Source organism: Scyliorhinus torazame, chromosome 8 (assembly GCF_047496885.1).
Source record: "Scyliorhinus torazame isolate Kashiwa2021f chromosome 8, sScyTor2.1, whole genome shotgun sequence".
In the NCBI taxonomy this organism is placed as follows: domain Eukaryota; kingdom Metazoa; phylum Chordata; class Chondrichthyes; order Carcharhiniformes; family Scyliorhinidae; genus Scyliorhinus; species Scyliorhinus torazame.
Window position 1 is genome coordinate 25,105,698 of NC_092714.1, and position 14,856 is coordinate 25,120,553.

A 14,856-nucleotide genomic window follows, 5' to 3' on the forward strand; every position below is an offset into this window, starting at 1 on the left:
CTCCGCACAGACCGTGCCCCAAGCAGGAATCTAATCCGGGGCCCTGGCGCTGTGAAGCAACAGTGCTAATCACTGTACTACCGCATCTCTGTTGTCTTCAAGCCATAGCTGTGGCCACAGATTAGCCACATGAACACCATGCAGCACAAAAACGCCTGGGCACAACGCAGACAAATGTACCTCACATGGAAAGAAGGACATGCATTTTTATAGTACCTCAGGACATCAAAAAAGTGATTGACAGCCGATTAAGTACTTTGTGACATGTAACCACTTCTGTAATGTCGGAAACCGACAGGCAGTTTGCACCCAGCGGAGCCGCAAACAGCAATGTCGTAACAACCAGATAATCTGTTAGGCGAACGAGATACTACAAAACTGCTTTGGTCTTTGAAATGCTACCATGCGATCTTTTATGTCGACACGAGCGACCCTGGGGGGTGGGGGGGTTGGCGAGCCTGTGGGAGTGGGACATCAGTGATAGAGCTGTTCATGTGCGCAGGTGCTTAATTGCTCCTGAATCTTACCTGAAATATGGGACAAGGGCTGTCCTGGCAACAAACAGCATGGGACAACCACCTCAAATGTGGGAAGGTCCCATTAAATATGGGAAGGTTGGTCACCCCGAGGCCAGCTTACATTGCTTATCCCTAATTGCCCTTGAAACGATGGTGGTGAACTCCTTCCTTGAACTGCAATCAGTGTGTGAAAGTAGTCCCACATTGCAGTTAAATAGTGTGGCCGTCTAACATGGCCGCCCGCAGAGGATGATGGGAAATGTGGTCAGGTAGGGACACAGACAGGACACAACTTGTGTATATTGCAAACAACTCAGACTTATACAGAAACTCGCACCTGCTAGTGGTCACTCACAGGTCTCCCCAGGACAATTGCCTTGGACAATAACAACTAGGACCTGCCCAGCCATCAAGGTATCCGCCCCTAATTGGCCAGAATCGATCAGGGTGATTGAAATCCTATTGATCCATTGGATCCCTACCTGGGACCGCCCAAAAGAGCGCGAAAGATCGGAGGATAAGAGGAACTCCACAACCAGCATTCTGTCTCTTTTAGGACCGGCTTCTGTGTGCCAGCTGCAGCACATCGACCAGCCAAGTTCAAGGACCCGCAATCACCACCTGAAAGACAACACTCAGCTTAGACGCACCAGACCTCCTCCAGCTGCCGCACCTGGGAAACTAGATAAAGGCCTTATCTAACCTGCACAGAGACGGTCACTTGGAAGTTAAGTAAAGGCTGTTTAACTGCTAGATATAGTCTAATGTGTAGTAGCGTGTAATATATTAAGGATAGAAGTAATGCTATGTTCAATAATAAACTGATTATGCTAAATACTGGTTGTGTGGTCATTTGTCCAATATACGGAACACACTCACATACTGTGGTTATTAACATTAATAAAGATAGAAGTCAACAATAGAGAGTTGCAGAATTTTATAATCTTTATTGGTGTCACATGTAGGGTTCCTTTAATACATGCTTCTCTGAATTCCTGTTTATTGCAATTCCCAACATCACCACTACAGTTGGGGGGGGGTCTATGTACAACCTCATTAACTATTTTGGCTCCTTGGTGTTTTAAGTTGAGTTGATGTTCTCATTGGTTTTGCTGCTCTTTATCCTTCTCAATAATAATGATCAGCATTTATATTGCGCCTTAGCATAGTATAAAACAGGCTTGGCCAATGCACAGCCTGTGGGCTGGAGATTGGCCTGCAAAGCCCCTCGATATGGACCCCCCGGAGGTCGTTTTCAAAATGACAAGTGCAGTCGAAGATTTGAAAGAAACTGCTCCTCCAATCATAGGCCATTCATCTCCAGCGTTTGATTCTGATAGGCTCATGAAAGCAAATGTGGGAGAGAAGCAGTCTGTGATTGGAGGAGCAGCAACACTGGCAACAGACGGTGGGCTTCAGAAACCGAGGTAATGGGGAGGGGGAAAGAGAGGTTTCCCCGCCAGGCTGAATGGGGGAGGGAGAGATAGACCGGGATGGGAAAGGAAAGATTTGCTACTGGGCTGTAAGATGTTGGATATGAGGGTATGGGCAGGGGGCTGGGGAGTGCATAGTGAAGATGAAAAGACTCTGCCCAGGAGTGTGGGAGAGAGTGAGTGTGGAAGTGCATGTGGGGGCGAGTGAGTGTTGAAATGAGTGGGGGGGAGCTACTGTCGGGTGAATGTGAGAGAGTGAACGATTGAATGAGTGGGAAGTGCATGCATCTGGCTCACTCGCAGCCTTAGGATCCCCACACACACCAACACTCTCACACTCAGTGGGTGAGGGTAAGTGATTGCGCATCAAGAGATTGGGATTGAGCCAGAAACTGAACCTCTCGCACTCTTTTTAAAAAAAATTTAGAGTACCCAATTATTTTTTTTTCCAATTAAGGGGCAATTCAATCCACCTACCCTGCACATCTCTGGGTTGTGGGGGTGAGGCCCACCCAGACACTGGGAGAATGTGCAAACTCCACACAGACAGTGACCCCCCGGAACCAGGATTAAACTCGGGGCCGTGAGGCTACAGTGCTAACCACTGCACCACCGTGCCGCCCCTGCTGGAGTCAATTTTAAGGATGCAATAACTGAGCATTTGGAAAACGGTGATCTTTACTAATTACTTTTTAAAATGATCAACTTATTGCTTTCACGTTGCTTTGTTTTTGCTCAGCAAGTTGTTTCTTCCTACCTCAACTTTATTTCAAAATCCATGTTCAATGTTGAGCAAAACCCTGTCCCTCTGAAATTTGCTCGTTGGCCCCTCGAGTGCAAGCCTGGTATAAAACATCTTTAGGTGCTTCGCAGACATGATAATCAAACAAAACTTGACACCGTGCGATGTAAGACAAGTGACCAAGTTCCTTGGTCAAAGAGGTAAGTTTTCAAGAGCATCTTGAAGGAAGAGGGAGTGAGTTTCCGGGAGGGGATTCGGGATCTTACAGCACAGGAAGCTGAAGGCATTGCTGCCAATGGTGATGCTATTAAAATCGGGAGGTGGGGGAGGCCAGGATTGGAGACCCATAGGGGGAAGTGCTGTTGAGATAGCCGTGAGCAGCCACCATAGAATCATAGAATTTACACTGCAGAAGGAGGTCATTCGGCCCATCGAGTCTGCATCGGCCCTTGGAATGAGCACCCTACCCAAGCCCACACCAACACCCTATTCCCGTAACCCAGTGGTGAGGGGTGGCGGCGATGTTGCATCAAGTAGTAGCTATACTATTTCAGTGAACTGCTTTCTACTCACAGAATAAGTGCGAACCAGAGGTATAGGGCTCCTAACTGGTTTGGAATATTCACTGTGGAGTCCGATAGAGCTTTTAAAGTTTTTCTCTAATTAAGGGGCAATTTAGCTGGCCCATCTACCCTGTACATCTTTGGGTTGTGGGGGTGAAACCCACGCAGACACACGGAGAATGTGCACACTCCGCACAGACAGTGACCCAGGAACGGGATCAAACCCAGGTCCTCGGCGACGTGAGCCAGCAGTGCTAACCACTGTGCCACCGTGCCGCCCAGGAGTTCGATAGAGCTGAGCTTTTACTGACGCACTTCGTGAACGTGGATCTGATTGCAACCAACCCCCCACCCCTAAAGGATAAACCAGTAAAATTCAGAAGTGAAGAAGGACCAGTAAAACTCGTCCAAACTGGTCTTGTATCCTTTAGACTGAAACTCCAGTGTTACTGATTTTTGCAGGGATTTTAAACTTTTGAACCTTTTTTTCCATCTGGGACTTCTGTCACTCGTAGCCGTCCCATTTACATTCCTTGAGCTGATATAATAGGAAGTGTCAGGGGCTGTTACATTGATCCTGTACCATGTTCTGGTCAGATCGCATTGTTCGTACTGTGGTCATCAAGACACACGGGCAACAGCCGAGCCATGGAGGACTGAGCTATGAGAGAAGACCAAAGAAAACCCATCTCTTTGGCCTTGAATGATATCAAGTGAGTGGAGGGGCTCATGACAAGGAAATAGTAAACCCATGGCTCAGAGTGAAAGGAGCACAAGATCCATGGACCATAAGTGAAGACGGGTAAGAAGAAAATGTAAACAAATATCTGAAGAAATGCTTTATTAGCATAGTCATGCACTTTTGTGTGGAGATTTTTAAATAGGAGGCAGAGGGAGTAATTTCTGTCCGGTTCAATTCCCGGCTTGGGGCACTGTCTGCGGAGTCTGCACATTCTATCTGTGTCTGCGTGGGTTTCCTCCGGGTGCTACGGTTTCCTCCCTCAAGTCCTGAAAGACGTGCTTGTTAGGTGAATTGGACATTCTGAATTCTCCCTCCGTGTACCCGACCAGGCGCCGGAGTGTGGAGACTCGAGGCTTTTCACAGTATCTTCATTGCAGTGTTAATGTAAGCCTACTTGTGACAATAATTATTATTAATTAAAGATTATTATTATTAAAATGGAATAAAGTAAAAACCAGCAGCATTAAATAATTTATATTCACTTTCTAACATGTATTTATTTTATAACATTACAAACCACATACATTTCATCCAACACAATAAACCATATCGAATGAACTGCAACACTTCATGTTAAAAATCTTCACAATCATCTAATAATTATATAATAAAAATAATCGCTTATTGTCACAAGTAGGCAACAGCACGGGTTTAATTCCCGTACCGGCCTCCCCGAACCGACAAGTAGGCTTCAATGAAGTTACTGTTAAAAGCCCCTAGTCGCCACATTCCGGCACCTGTGCGGGGAGGCTGGTACGGGAATTGAACCCGCGCTGTTGCCTTGTTCTGCATTATAAGCCAGCTGTTTAAACACCACCATCGGGAATAGCTGCCATGTCGGTATTAGTTGATCTCCCATCATTACATTGTTGACCAGGTGGGACCTGAACATATCCTAGGCAAGCAAACATTTCTCTTTGTGTAGTCTTCCTGGTCTCAAATTCCACACTTCCTTGATCCATATCCATCCAGACTTTCTTGTAAACATGGACCTTAATAGTTCTCTGAAATTTCTCGCTGGAGAGAGTTTTGAACTTGAATGTCACCATCGGGTTTAATTTTGCGTCATCTGTCATACAAAGATTTGAGTTCAGAAGTAGTGATGTCTTACTGCAGTTATACAGGGCCTTGGTGAGACCACATTTGGAGTATTGCGTTCAGTTCCGGTCTCTCTACCTAAGAAAGGGTATAGTTGCCATAGAGGAAGTGCAGCCGAGGTTCACTAGGCTGATACCAGGATTGGTGGGACTATCCTCTGAGGAGAGATTGGTTTGACGGGGCCAATATTCACTAGAGTTTAGAAGGATGAAAGGGATCTGATTGAATCGTATAAAATTCTCTCAGGGCTGGACAGACTAGATGCAGGGAGGATGTTTTCCCTGGTTGGGGAATCTAGAAGCAGGGGACACTGTCTCAGAATATGAGGTAGAGGTAGACCATTTAGGACTGATGTGAGGAAACAATTCATGGCTGTTTGAATCATGGGAGGAAACCCGAAGATCAGAAATGGCAGAGCCTGTCCAAAGGGCAGAATGGCCTACTCTTGCTTCTAGTTTCTATGTTTAAGACAGAGCCATGTCTCCTCAAGGACAGCTGTCTTCACAAGGATGGTTTGATCACCAATTTTGGTAATGGTCTTGCTCGCTGACAAGTCAAAGTTCATTGGTGTTTATTTAATGTTTCCAATACCGGCCAATAATAGATTCAAAAACAGCTTCTTCACCACTGTTACCAGACTCCAGAATGACCCGCTTATGTTTTTCATGTATGGAAAGATTTGTCTGAACTGTACGCAAAACAATAATTTTCACTGTACCTCGGTAGTCGTAACAGTAAACCCAAGTCCAAATCTCCGACAAGAGAGAATCTAACCATCGCCTTGACATTCAATGGCATGACCATCACTGAATCTCCCGCAATCAACATCCTGGGGGTTACCATTGACCAGATCCTCAAATGGACTAGCCCTATAAATACTGTGGTTACAATAGCAGGTCAGATGCGAAGAATCTTGTGGAGAGTAACTCAACTCCTGACTCTCCAAAGCCTGTCCACCATCTACAAGATGCTAGTCAGGAGTGTGATGGAATACGCTCCACTTGCGTGGATGAGTGCAGCTCCAACAACACTCAAGAAGTTTGACACCATTCAGGACAAAGCAGCCCGCTTTATTGCTCCCCCTTCCACAAACATTCAATCCTTCCATCACTGACGAAAAACCGTGTGCGCTCTCTTCAAGATGCACCGCAGGAATTAACCAAGGCTCCTTAGACAACACCTTCCAAACCCACGACCACTACCATTAAGAAGGGCAGGAGCAGCAGATATATGGGATGTCCACCACCTGGAAGTTCCCCTCCAAGTCACTCACCATCCTGACTTGGAAATATATTGTCGTTCCTTCACTGTCGCTGGGTCAAAATCCTGGAACTCCTTCCCTAACAGCACAGTGGGTGTCCGTACACCTCATTGTGGGTGGCAAGGTAGCATAGTGGTTAGCTCTGTTGCTTCACAGCGACAGGGACTCGGGTTCGATTCCCAGCTTGGGTCACTGTCTGTGCGGAGTCTGCACGTTCTCCCCGTGTCTGCGTGGGTTTCCTCCGGGTGCTCTGGTTTCCTCCCACAAGTCCCGAAAGACGTGCTTGTTAGGTGAATTGGATATTCTGAATTCTCCCTCAGTGTACCCAAACAGGCACCAGAGTGTGGCAACTAGGGGATATTCACAATAACTTCATTGCAGTGTTAATGTAAGCCTACTTGTGACACTAATAAATAAAGATTATGAACTGCAGGGTTCAAGAAAGCAGCTCACCACCACCTTCTCAAGGACAATTAGGATGGGCAATAAATGCTGGCCTAGCCCACATCCTACAAATGAGATTCAAACATTTCTACAATGATAATGCTTATTGCATATGAAACAATAATAACACCCAAATAGGAGATGATTTCCTGTATTACAATGCTGACAACACTTCAAAAGTACTTAAATGGACGTAAAGTACTTTGAGCCACCCAGTGGTTCTGAAAGGCACGATGTAAATTCAAGTCTTTCCTTCTTTCTTTCAGCCCCATAAGCTATGCCGCCATTCAATGAGATCATGGTCGATCTGTGTCCTAATTTCACATATCCACCTTTGCCCCATATCCCTTAATGCCTCTTTTGAGTAAAGCAAATTTATCAATTTCACAATTAAAATAAGTAATTGACCTAGCAAAAATTACCATTTGCATTGGAACATTCCAAACTTCTACCACCTCTTTTGTGTAGAATGTTTCCTACCTTCATTCCTGAAAGTCTTGCCTCTAATTTTTATCCTGTGAGTCCGAGATGCCGCAAACTATAATTTCTGTCTGTACCCGATCAGTTCCCATTGATATTGTAGGTCAAAGTAGGATTCTCGAGCAGAAAAGTTCAAATGGAACTGTGTCCCAAACATTTAAAGGCCAGTTGATGGTGTTGTGAGGACAATTCAAAGGTTGTGATTAAAGTAGGGTTGTCAACCCTCCAAGATTGGCCTGGAGCCTCCAGGAACTGAAAATCGACCTCCAGAACACTGCTCCGTGCAGTCCTGGAGAAAAATCATTGGGATGTTTAAAAAGATTGGGGTTTTTTTCTCCCCCCGTCATTGTCCTTGAACATTTCTCTTTGCCAGAATATAAAATTATTCTAAAATATTCAAAGTGGGGGAAATATTGACTAACAGTCGAGTTGAGTAAGGAGTCATTTTGTTTTCCAATTGGCTTTGGAAGGCAGTGCGTCACAAGGGTGGAGGTGTTGGCCGACTCATGACTGGAGCGTTGGGCAGGTCACATGATGAAACCACCAGGAATACTTTTAATCACGGTTAACAATCTAGATGACAGTCATCAACCCTGCTTATCTGATTATATCTGAACTCCTGAATGGGGAGCATTTGCTTTTTTATTTCAGATACCCAGCATTCACAGTATTTTGCTTTAGTTCAATCTTTTTCCATCCCAAACGACCCCCCCCCCCCCCCCCGCCGAGAACATTAGATGACTTAAGACTTTAGGATTACATTTCCCAACATGCTACCAAACACTTCACATCCAGTCATCTGCACTGCCTGTGGTGGTGAACAGAGGGAAACATCTGGCACGAATCGGCAGCAGGAGCCATGAATTCAGGAGTTGTGGATCTGAATATCGGAATTCTCCTTCCCCCCCCAGCAGAATGAGTGCATGGGCAGCAGAAATAAGGGAGAAGAGGCTAGCTCCCTTAATATGAGTAAGGCCTGGCCCCAGACGTGGACATATATGTGCACAAATTATTGAAGGTGGTAGGGCAGGCCTCTTGGCAAAGATTAAGCATAGGATTAAGTGTGAGTTAAGGTGCAATGCCTGTTCTTGTCAGCTTATAATATTTACACTGTAGAAGGAGGCCATTGGGCCCTCGAATCCGCACTGCCCTTGGAAATCCCCTTGGAAAGAGCACCCTAACCAAGCACACATCTCCACCCTATCCCTGTAACCCCACCTCACCATTTTGGTCACGAAGGACAATTTAACTTTTGGAGGTTGGATAGATGTATTCTAAGTCATGAGGGTCCTGTCCAGGGTAAGCAAGGGGGTAACTTCCCACTCGTGAAACGATCAAGAATGACATTTAGAATGCCTGGCTAAAGAAGCAACAGCGATATGAGAAAAAGACCTCTTTCACACAACTAGTGGTAAGGCTTTGAAGTCTGCCTGTAAGTGTGGTGGTGGCAGGTTCAGCCGATGCATTCACGAGGATATGAAATGAAATGAAAATCGCTTATTGTCACGAGTAGGCTTCAAATGAAGTTACTGTGAAAAGCCCCTAGTCGCCACATTCCGGCGCCTGTTCGGGGAGGCTGGTACGGGAATTGAACCGTGCTGCTGGCCTTCCTTGGTCTGCTTTCAAAGCCAGCGATTTAGCCCTGTGCTAAACAGCCCCGAATATTCGATGATTATTCGAAAATGACCAATCTGCAGGATTCCGGGAAGAAGGTGAGAGATTGGCACGAGGTTGAATGCCCATTCGGACCGCCGGAGCAGAGACAATGGCCTCCAATTTCCGCCTTTCAGAATGATTCAGAATGCGGCGCCGGATCAATTCTGTGAAGTTATTTGTTTAATAAATTTAAAGTTCCCAATTCTTCTTTTCCCAATTAATGGGCAATTTAGCATGGTCAATCCACCTACCCTGCACATCTTTGGGTTCTGGGGGTGAGACCTGATGCACTATCAATTACGATGAGAGGAGAGTAGAGAGTAATCGAGGCTTTATTACACAGAGATATGTGGCCTCCTACAGCTGCTGCCGAAATGGCTGCAGTTCGGAGAGCACACACATTTATCCTCCGCCTACTGGGCGAAGCCAGCAGGCAGGGATCTACCCCCGTACCTGTAGTACAGTGGCCTTACCGTAATATCCTCGAATGCAGTGCAGTATATACAATAGAATACAACAGTGGTGATTACCGCATTCAACCCTTGTTAAAAATGAGTCCAGCGGGGGAGGTGGAAAACTATTTACACATAGGGTGTCATTAAAATTTCAGAGAAGGTTACAAATTTAGACGGTCGGGCGCCTTGGTCCGTCGTTGAGAGCGCCGCAGTGCTGGTGGCGAGTCAGGCGTTGGCTCGGTCGTCGGTGACACCGGGAGCGTGTCGACATCCTCTTCATTCCCGGGTGGGACCAAGGGGAGGACGGATTGTCCTGGAGCGGGGGCTGTGGTGGGGTGCACTGGGGGAAGGGAGGGAGGTTGGCGCCGGGGCGGGGGGGGACCCAGCTGGTGCCAGGTCCCCGAGGGAGACTGCGCCTTGGCGGCCGTCGGGGTACGCTATGTAGGCGTACTGCGGGTTTGCGTGGATTCTGTACCCTCTCAACCAACGGGTCCGCCTTGTGGAGCCGCACGTGCTTGTGGAGGAGAACGGGTCTTGGAGCTGCCAGCCACGTTGGGAGCGAAACCCCGGATGTGGACTTCCTTGGGAAGGCAAAGAGACGTTCATGGGGGGTTTCGTTAGTCGCCGTGCACAGGAGCGACCGAATGGAGAGAAGTGCATCGGGGAGGACCTCCTGCCAGTGGGAGGCCGGGAGATTTCTGGACCGTGAGGCCGGGAGATTTCTGGACCGTAGGGCCAGCAGGACGGCCTTCCAGACCGTCCCATTCTCCCGCTCCACCTGCCCGTTTCCCCGGGGGTTGTAGCTGGTCATCCTGCTCGAGGCAATGCCCCTGTTGAGCAGGTACTGGTGCAGCTCATCGCTCATAAATGAGGATCCCCGGTCGTTGTGGACGTAGGCGGGGAAACCGAACAGAGCGAAGATGGTGTTGAGGGCTTTGATGACGGTGGATGGCGAAGAGGAATCTGGAATATTCGTCGACCACATTGAGAAAATACGTGTTGTGGTCAGTGAAGGGGAGGGGCCCTTTGAAGTCCACGCTGAGGCGTTCAAAGGGGCGGGAGATCTTCACCAGGCGCGCACAGTCTGGCCGGTAGAAGTGCGGTTTACACTCTGCGCAGACCTGGTAGTCTCTGGTGATAGCCCTGACTTCCTCGATGGAATAGGGCAGATTGCGGGCCTTAATGAAGTGATAAAAGCGTGTGACCCCTGGGTGACAGAGATCGTTGTGCAGGGTCCGGAGTCGGTCCACTTGTGCGCTAGCACATGTACCTCAGGACAGGTGTTGCTCCCAGGTGCCAGGGTGCGTGATGTCTCGGATCGTGTTTTCGGGATCCTTAAGGGGGAGGGGGAGCAGCCCCAAGTCGTGGTCCACATAGGTACCAACGACATAGGTAGGAAAAGGGATAGGGGTGTAAGGCAGGAATTCAGGGAGCTAGGGTGGAAACTTAGGTACCAACGACATAGGTAGGAAAAGGGATAGGGGTGTAAGGCAGGAATTCAGGGAGCTAGGGTGGAAACTTAGATCTAGGACAAACAGAGTTATTATCTCTGGGTTGTTACCGTGCCACGTGATAGCGAGACGAGGAATAGGGAAAGAGAGGAGTTGAACACGTGGCTACAGGGATGGTGCAGGAGGGAGGGTTTCAGATTTCTGGACAATTGGGGCTCATTCTGGGGTCGGTGGGACCTCTACAAACGGAATGGTCTACACCTGGACCAGAGGGGTACCAATATCCTGGGGGGGAAATTTGCTAATGCTCTTCGGGAGGGTTTAAACTAGTTCAGCAGGGGCTTGGGAACCTGAATTGTAGCTCCAGTATACAGGAGGTTGAGTAGTGAGGTCATGAATAAGGTTTTAAAGTTGCAGGAGTGTACCGGCAGGCAGGAAGGTGGTTTAAAGTGTGTCTTCTTCAATGCCAGGAGCATCCGGAATAAGGTGGGTGAACTTGCAGCATGGGTTTGTACCTGGGACTTCGATGATGTGGCCATTTCGGAGACATGGATAGAGCAGGGACAGGAATGGCTGTTGTAGGTGCCGGGGTTTAGATACTTCAGTAAGCTCAGGGAAGGTGGTAAAAGAGGGGGAGGGGTGGCATTGTTAGTCAAGGACAGTATTGCGGTGGCAGAAAGGACGTTTGATGAGGACTCGTCTACTGAGCTAGTATGGGCTGAGGTTAGAAACAGGAAAGGAGAGGTCACCCTGTTAGGGGTTTTCTATAGGCCTCTGAAAAGTTCCAGAGATGTAGAGGAAAGGATTGCAAAGATGATTCTGGATAGGAGCGAAAGCAACAGGGTAGTTGTTATGGGGGACTTTAACTTTCCAAATATTGACTGGAAACACTATAGTTTGAGTACTTTAGATGGGTCCGCTTTTGTCCAATGTGTGCAGGAGGGTTTCCTGACACAGTATGTCGATAGGCCAACGAGAGGCGAGGCCGTATTGGATTTGGTACTGGGTAATGAACCAGGACAGGTGTTAGATTTGGAGGTAGGTGAGCACTTTGGTGATAGTGACCACAATTCAATTACGTTTACTTTAGTGATGGAAAGGGATAGGTATATACCGCAGGGCAAGAGTTATATCTGGGGGAAAGGCAATTATGATGCGATGAGGCAAGACTTAGGATGCACGGATGGAGAGGAAAGCTGCAGGGGATGGGCACAATGGAAATGTGGAGCTTGTTCAAGGAACAGCTACTGCGTGTCCTTGATAAGCATGTACCTGTCAGGCAGGGAGGAAGTGGTCGAGCAAGGGAACCGTGGTTTACTAAGGCAGTCAAAATACTTGTCAAGAGGAAGGAGGAGGCTTATGTAAAGATGAGACATGAAGGTTCAGTTAGGGCGCTCAAGAGTTACAGGTTAGCTAGGAAGGACCTAAAGCGAGAGCTAAGAAGAGCCAGGAGGGGACATGAGAAGTCTTTGGCAGGTCGGATCAAGGATAACCCGAAAACTTTCTATAGATATGTCAGGAATAAAAGAATGACTAGGGTAAGAGTAGGGCCAGTCAAGGACAGTAGTGGGAAGTTGTGCTTGGAGTCCGAGGAGATAGGAGAGGTGCTAAATGAATATTTTTCGTCAGTATTCACACAGGAAAAAGACAATGTTGTCGAGGAGAATACTGGAATTCAGGCTACTAGACTAGAAGGGCTTGAGGTTCATAAGGAGGAGGTGTTAACAATTCCGGAAAGTGTGAAAATAGATAAGTCCCCTGGGCCTTATGGGATTTATCCAAGGATTCTCTGGGAAGCGAGGGAGGAGATTGCTGAGCCTTTGGCTTTGATCTTTAAGTCATCTTTGTCTACAGGAATAGTGCCAGAAGACTGGAGGATAGCAAATGTTGTCCCCTTGTTCAAGAAGGGGAGTAGAGACAACCCCGGTAACTATAGACCAGTGAGCCTTACTTCTGTTGTGGGCAAATTCTTGGAAAGGTTTATAAGAGATAGGGTGTATAGTCATCTGGAAAGGAATAATTTGATTAGACATAGTCAACACGGTTTTGTGAAGGGTAGGTCGTGCCTCACAAACCTTATTGAGTTCTTTGAGAAGGTGACCAAACAGGTGGACGAGGGTAAAGCAGTTGATGTGGTGTATATGGATTTCAGTAAAGCGTTTGATAAGGTTCCCCATGGTAGGCTACTGCAGAAAATACGGAAGCATGGGATTCAGGGTGATTTAGCAGTTTGGATCAGAAATTGGCTAGCTGGAAGAAGACAAAGGGTGGTGGTTGATGGGAAGTGTTCAGACTGGAGTCCAGTTACTAGTGGTGTACCACAAGGATCTGTTTTGGGGCCACTGCTGTTTGTCATTTTTATAAATGACCTGGAGGAGGGAGTAGAAGGATGGGTGAGTAAATTTGGAGATGACACTAAAGTCGGTGGAGTTGTGGACAGTGCGGAACGATGTTACAAGTTACAGACGGACATAGATAAGCTGAAGCGCTGGGCTGAGAGGTGGCAAATGGAGTTTAATGCAGAAAAGTGTGAGGTGATTCATTTTGGAAGGAATAACAGGAAGACAAGAGTACTGGGCTAATGGTAAGATTCTTGGCAGTGTGGATGAGGAGAGATATCTCGGTGTCCATGTACATAGATCCCTGAAAGTTGCCACTCAGGTTGAGAGGGTTGTTAAGAAGGCGTACGGTGTGTTAGCTTTTATTGGTAGAGAAATTGAGTTTCGGAGCCATGAGGTCATGTTGCAGCTGTACAAAATTCTGGTGCGACCGCATTTGGAGTATTGCGTGCAATTCTGGTCGCCGCATTATAGGAAGGATGTGGAAGCATTGGAAAGGGTGCAGAGGAGATTTACCAGAATGTTGCCTGGTATGGAGGGAAGATCTTATGAGGAAAGGCTGAGGGACTTGAGGCTGTTTTCGTTAGAGAGAAGAAGGTTAAGAGGTGACTTAATTGAGGCATACAAGATGCTCAGAGCATTGGATAGGGTGGACAGTGAGAGTCTTTTTCCTCGGATGGTGATGTCTAGCACGAGGGGATATAGCTTTAAATTGAGGGGAGATAGATATAAGACAGATATCGGCGCAACATCGAGGGCCGAAGGGCCTGTACTGCGCTGTAATGTTCTATGTTCGAGGGCATCGGGGGGCTCGTTGAGCTTACCGGGGCGATACAAAATCTCGTAATTAAAGGTGGAGAGCTCGATCCTCCACCGCAAGATCTTATCACATGAAGGCAACCGATGTTGGGCTGTGAGGAGAGTGAATCTCCTGCCGGCCAGGTAATGCCTCCAATGCCGGAGAGCTTCAACGATAGCTTAGGCCTCCTTTTCAACGGAGGAGTGCCGAATTTCGGAGGCATGGAGGGTGCGGGAAAAGAATGCCACATGCCTGCCCGCCTGGTTGAGGGTGGCAGCCAGAGCGATATCGGATGCATCGCTCTCGACTTGGAAGGGTAGCGCCTCGTCGACCGCGTGCATCGCGGCCTTGGCGATGTTGGCCTTGATAAGGATGAAGGCCTGGTGAGCCTCGGCCGTCAGTGGGAAACCGGTGGAGTGGATGAGTGGGCGGGCCTTGTCCGCATAGTTATGGACCCACTGGGCGTAGTACGAAAAGAACCCCAGGCATCGTTTGAGGGCCTTCGGGCAGTGGGAGATCCATGAGGGGGCGCATGCAATCGGGGTCGGGCAATAGAACTCCGTTCTGAACTACATAGCCGAGGATGGCTAATCGGTTCGTGCTGGACACACAGTTCTCCTTGTTGTAGATTAGGTTGAGGAGTTTGGCGGTGTGGAGAAATTTGGAAAGGTTAGCGTCGTGGTCCTGCTGGTCGTGACCGCAGATGTGACGTTATCCAGGTACGGGAATGTGGCCCGCAGTCCGTACTGGTCAACCATTCGGTCCATCTCCCGTTGGAAGACCGAGGCCCCGTTAGTGACGCCGAAGGGAACCCTAAGGAAATGGTAAAGGCAGCCGTCCGCTTCAAACGCAGTGTACCTATTGATGGTCTGACT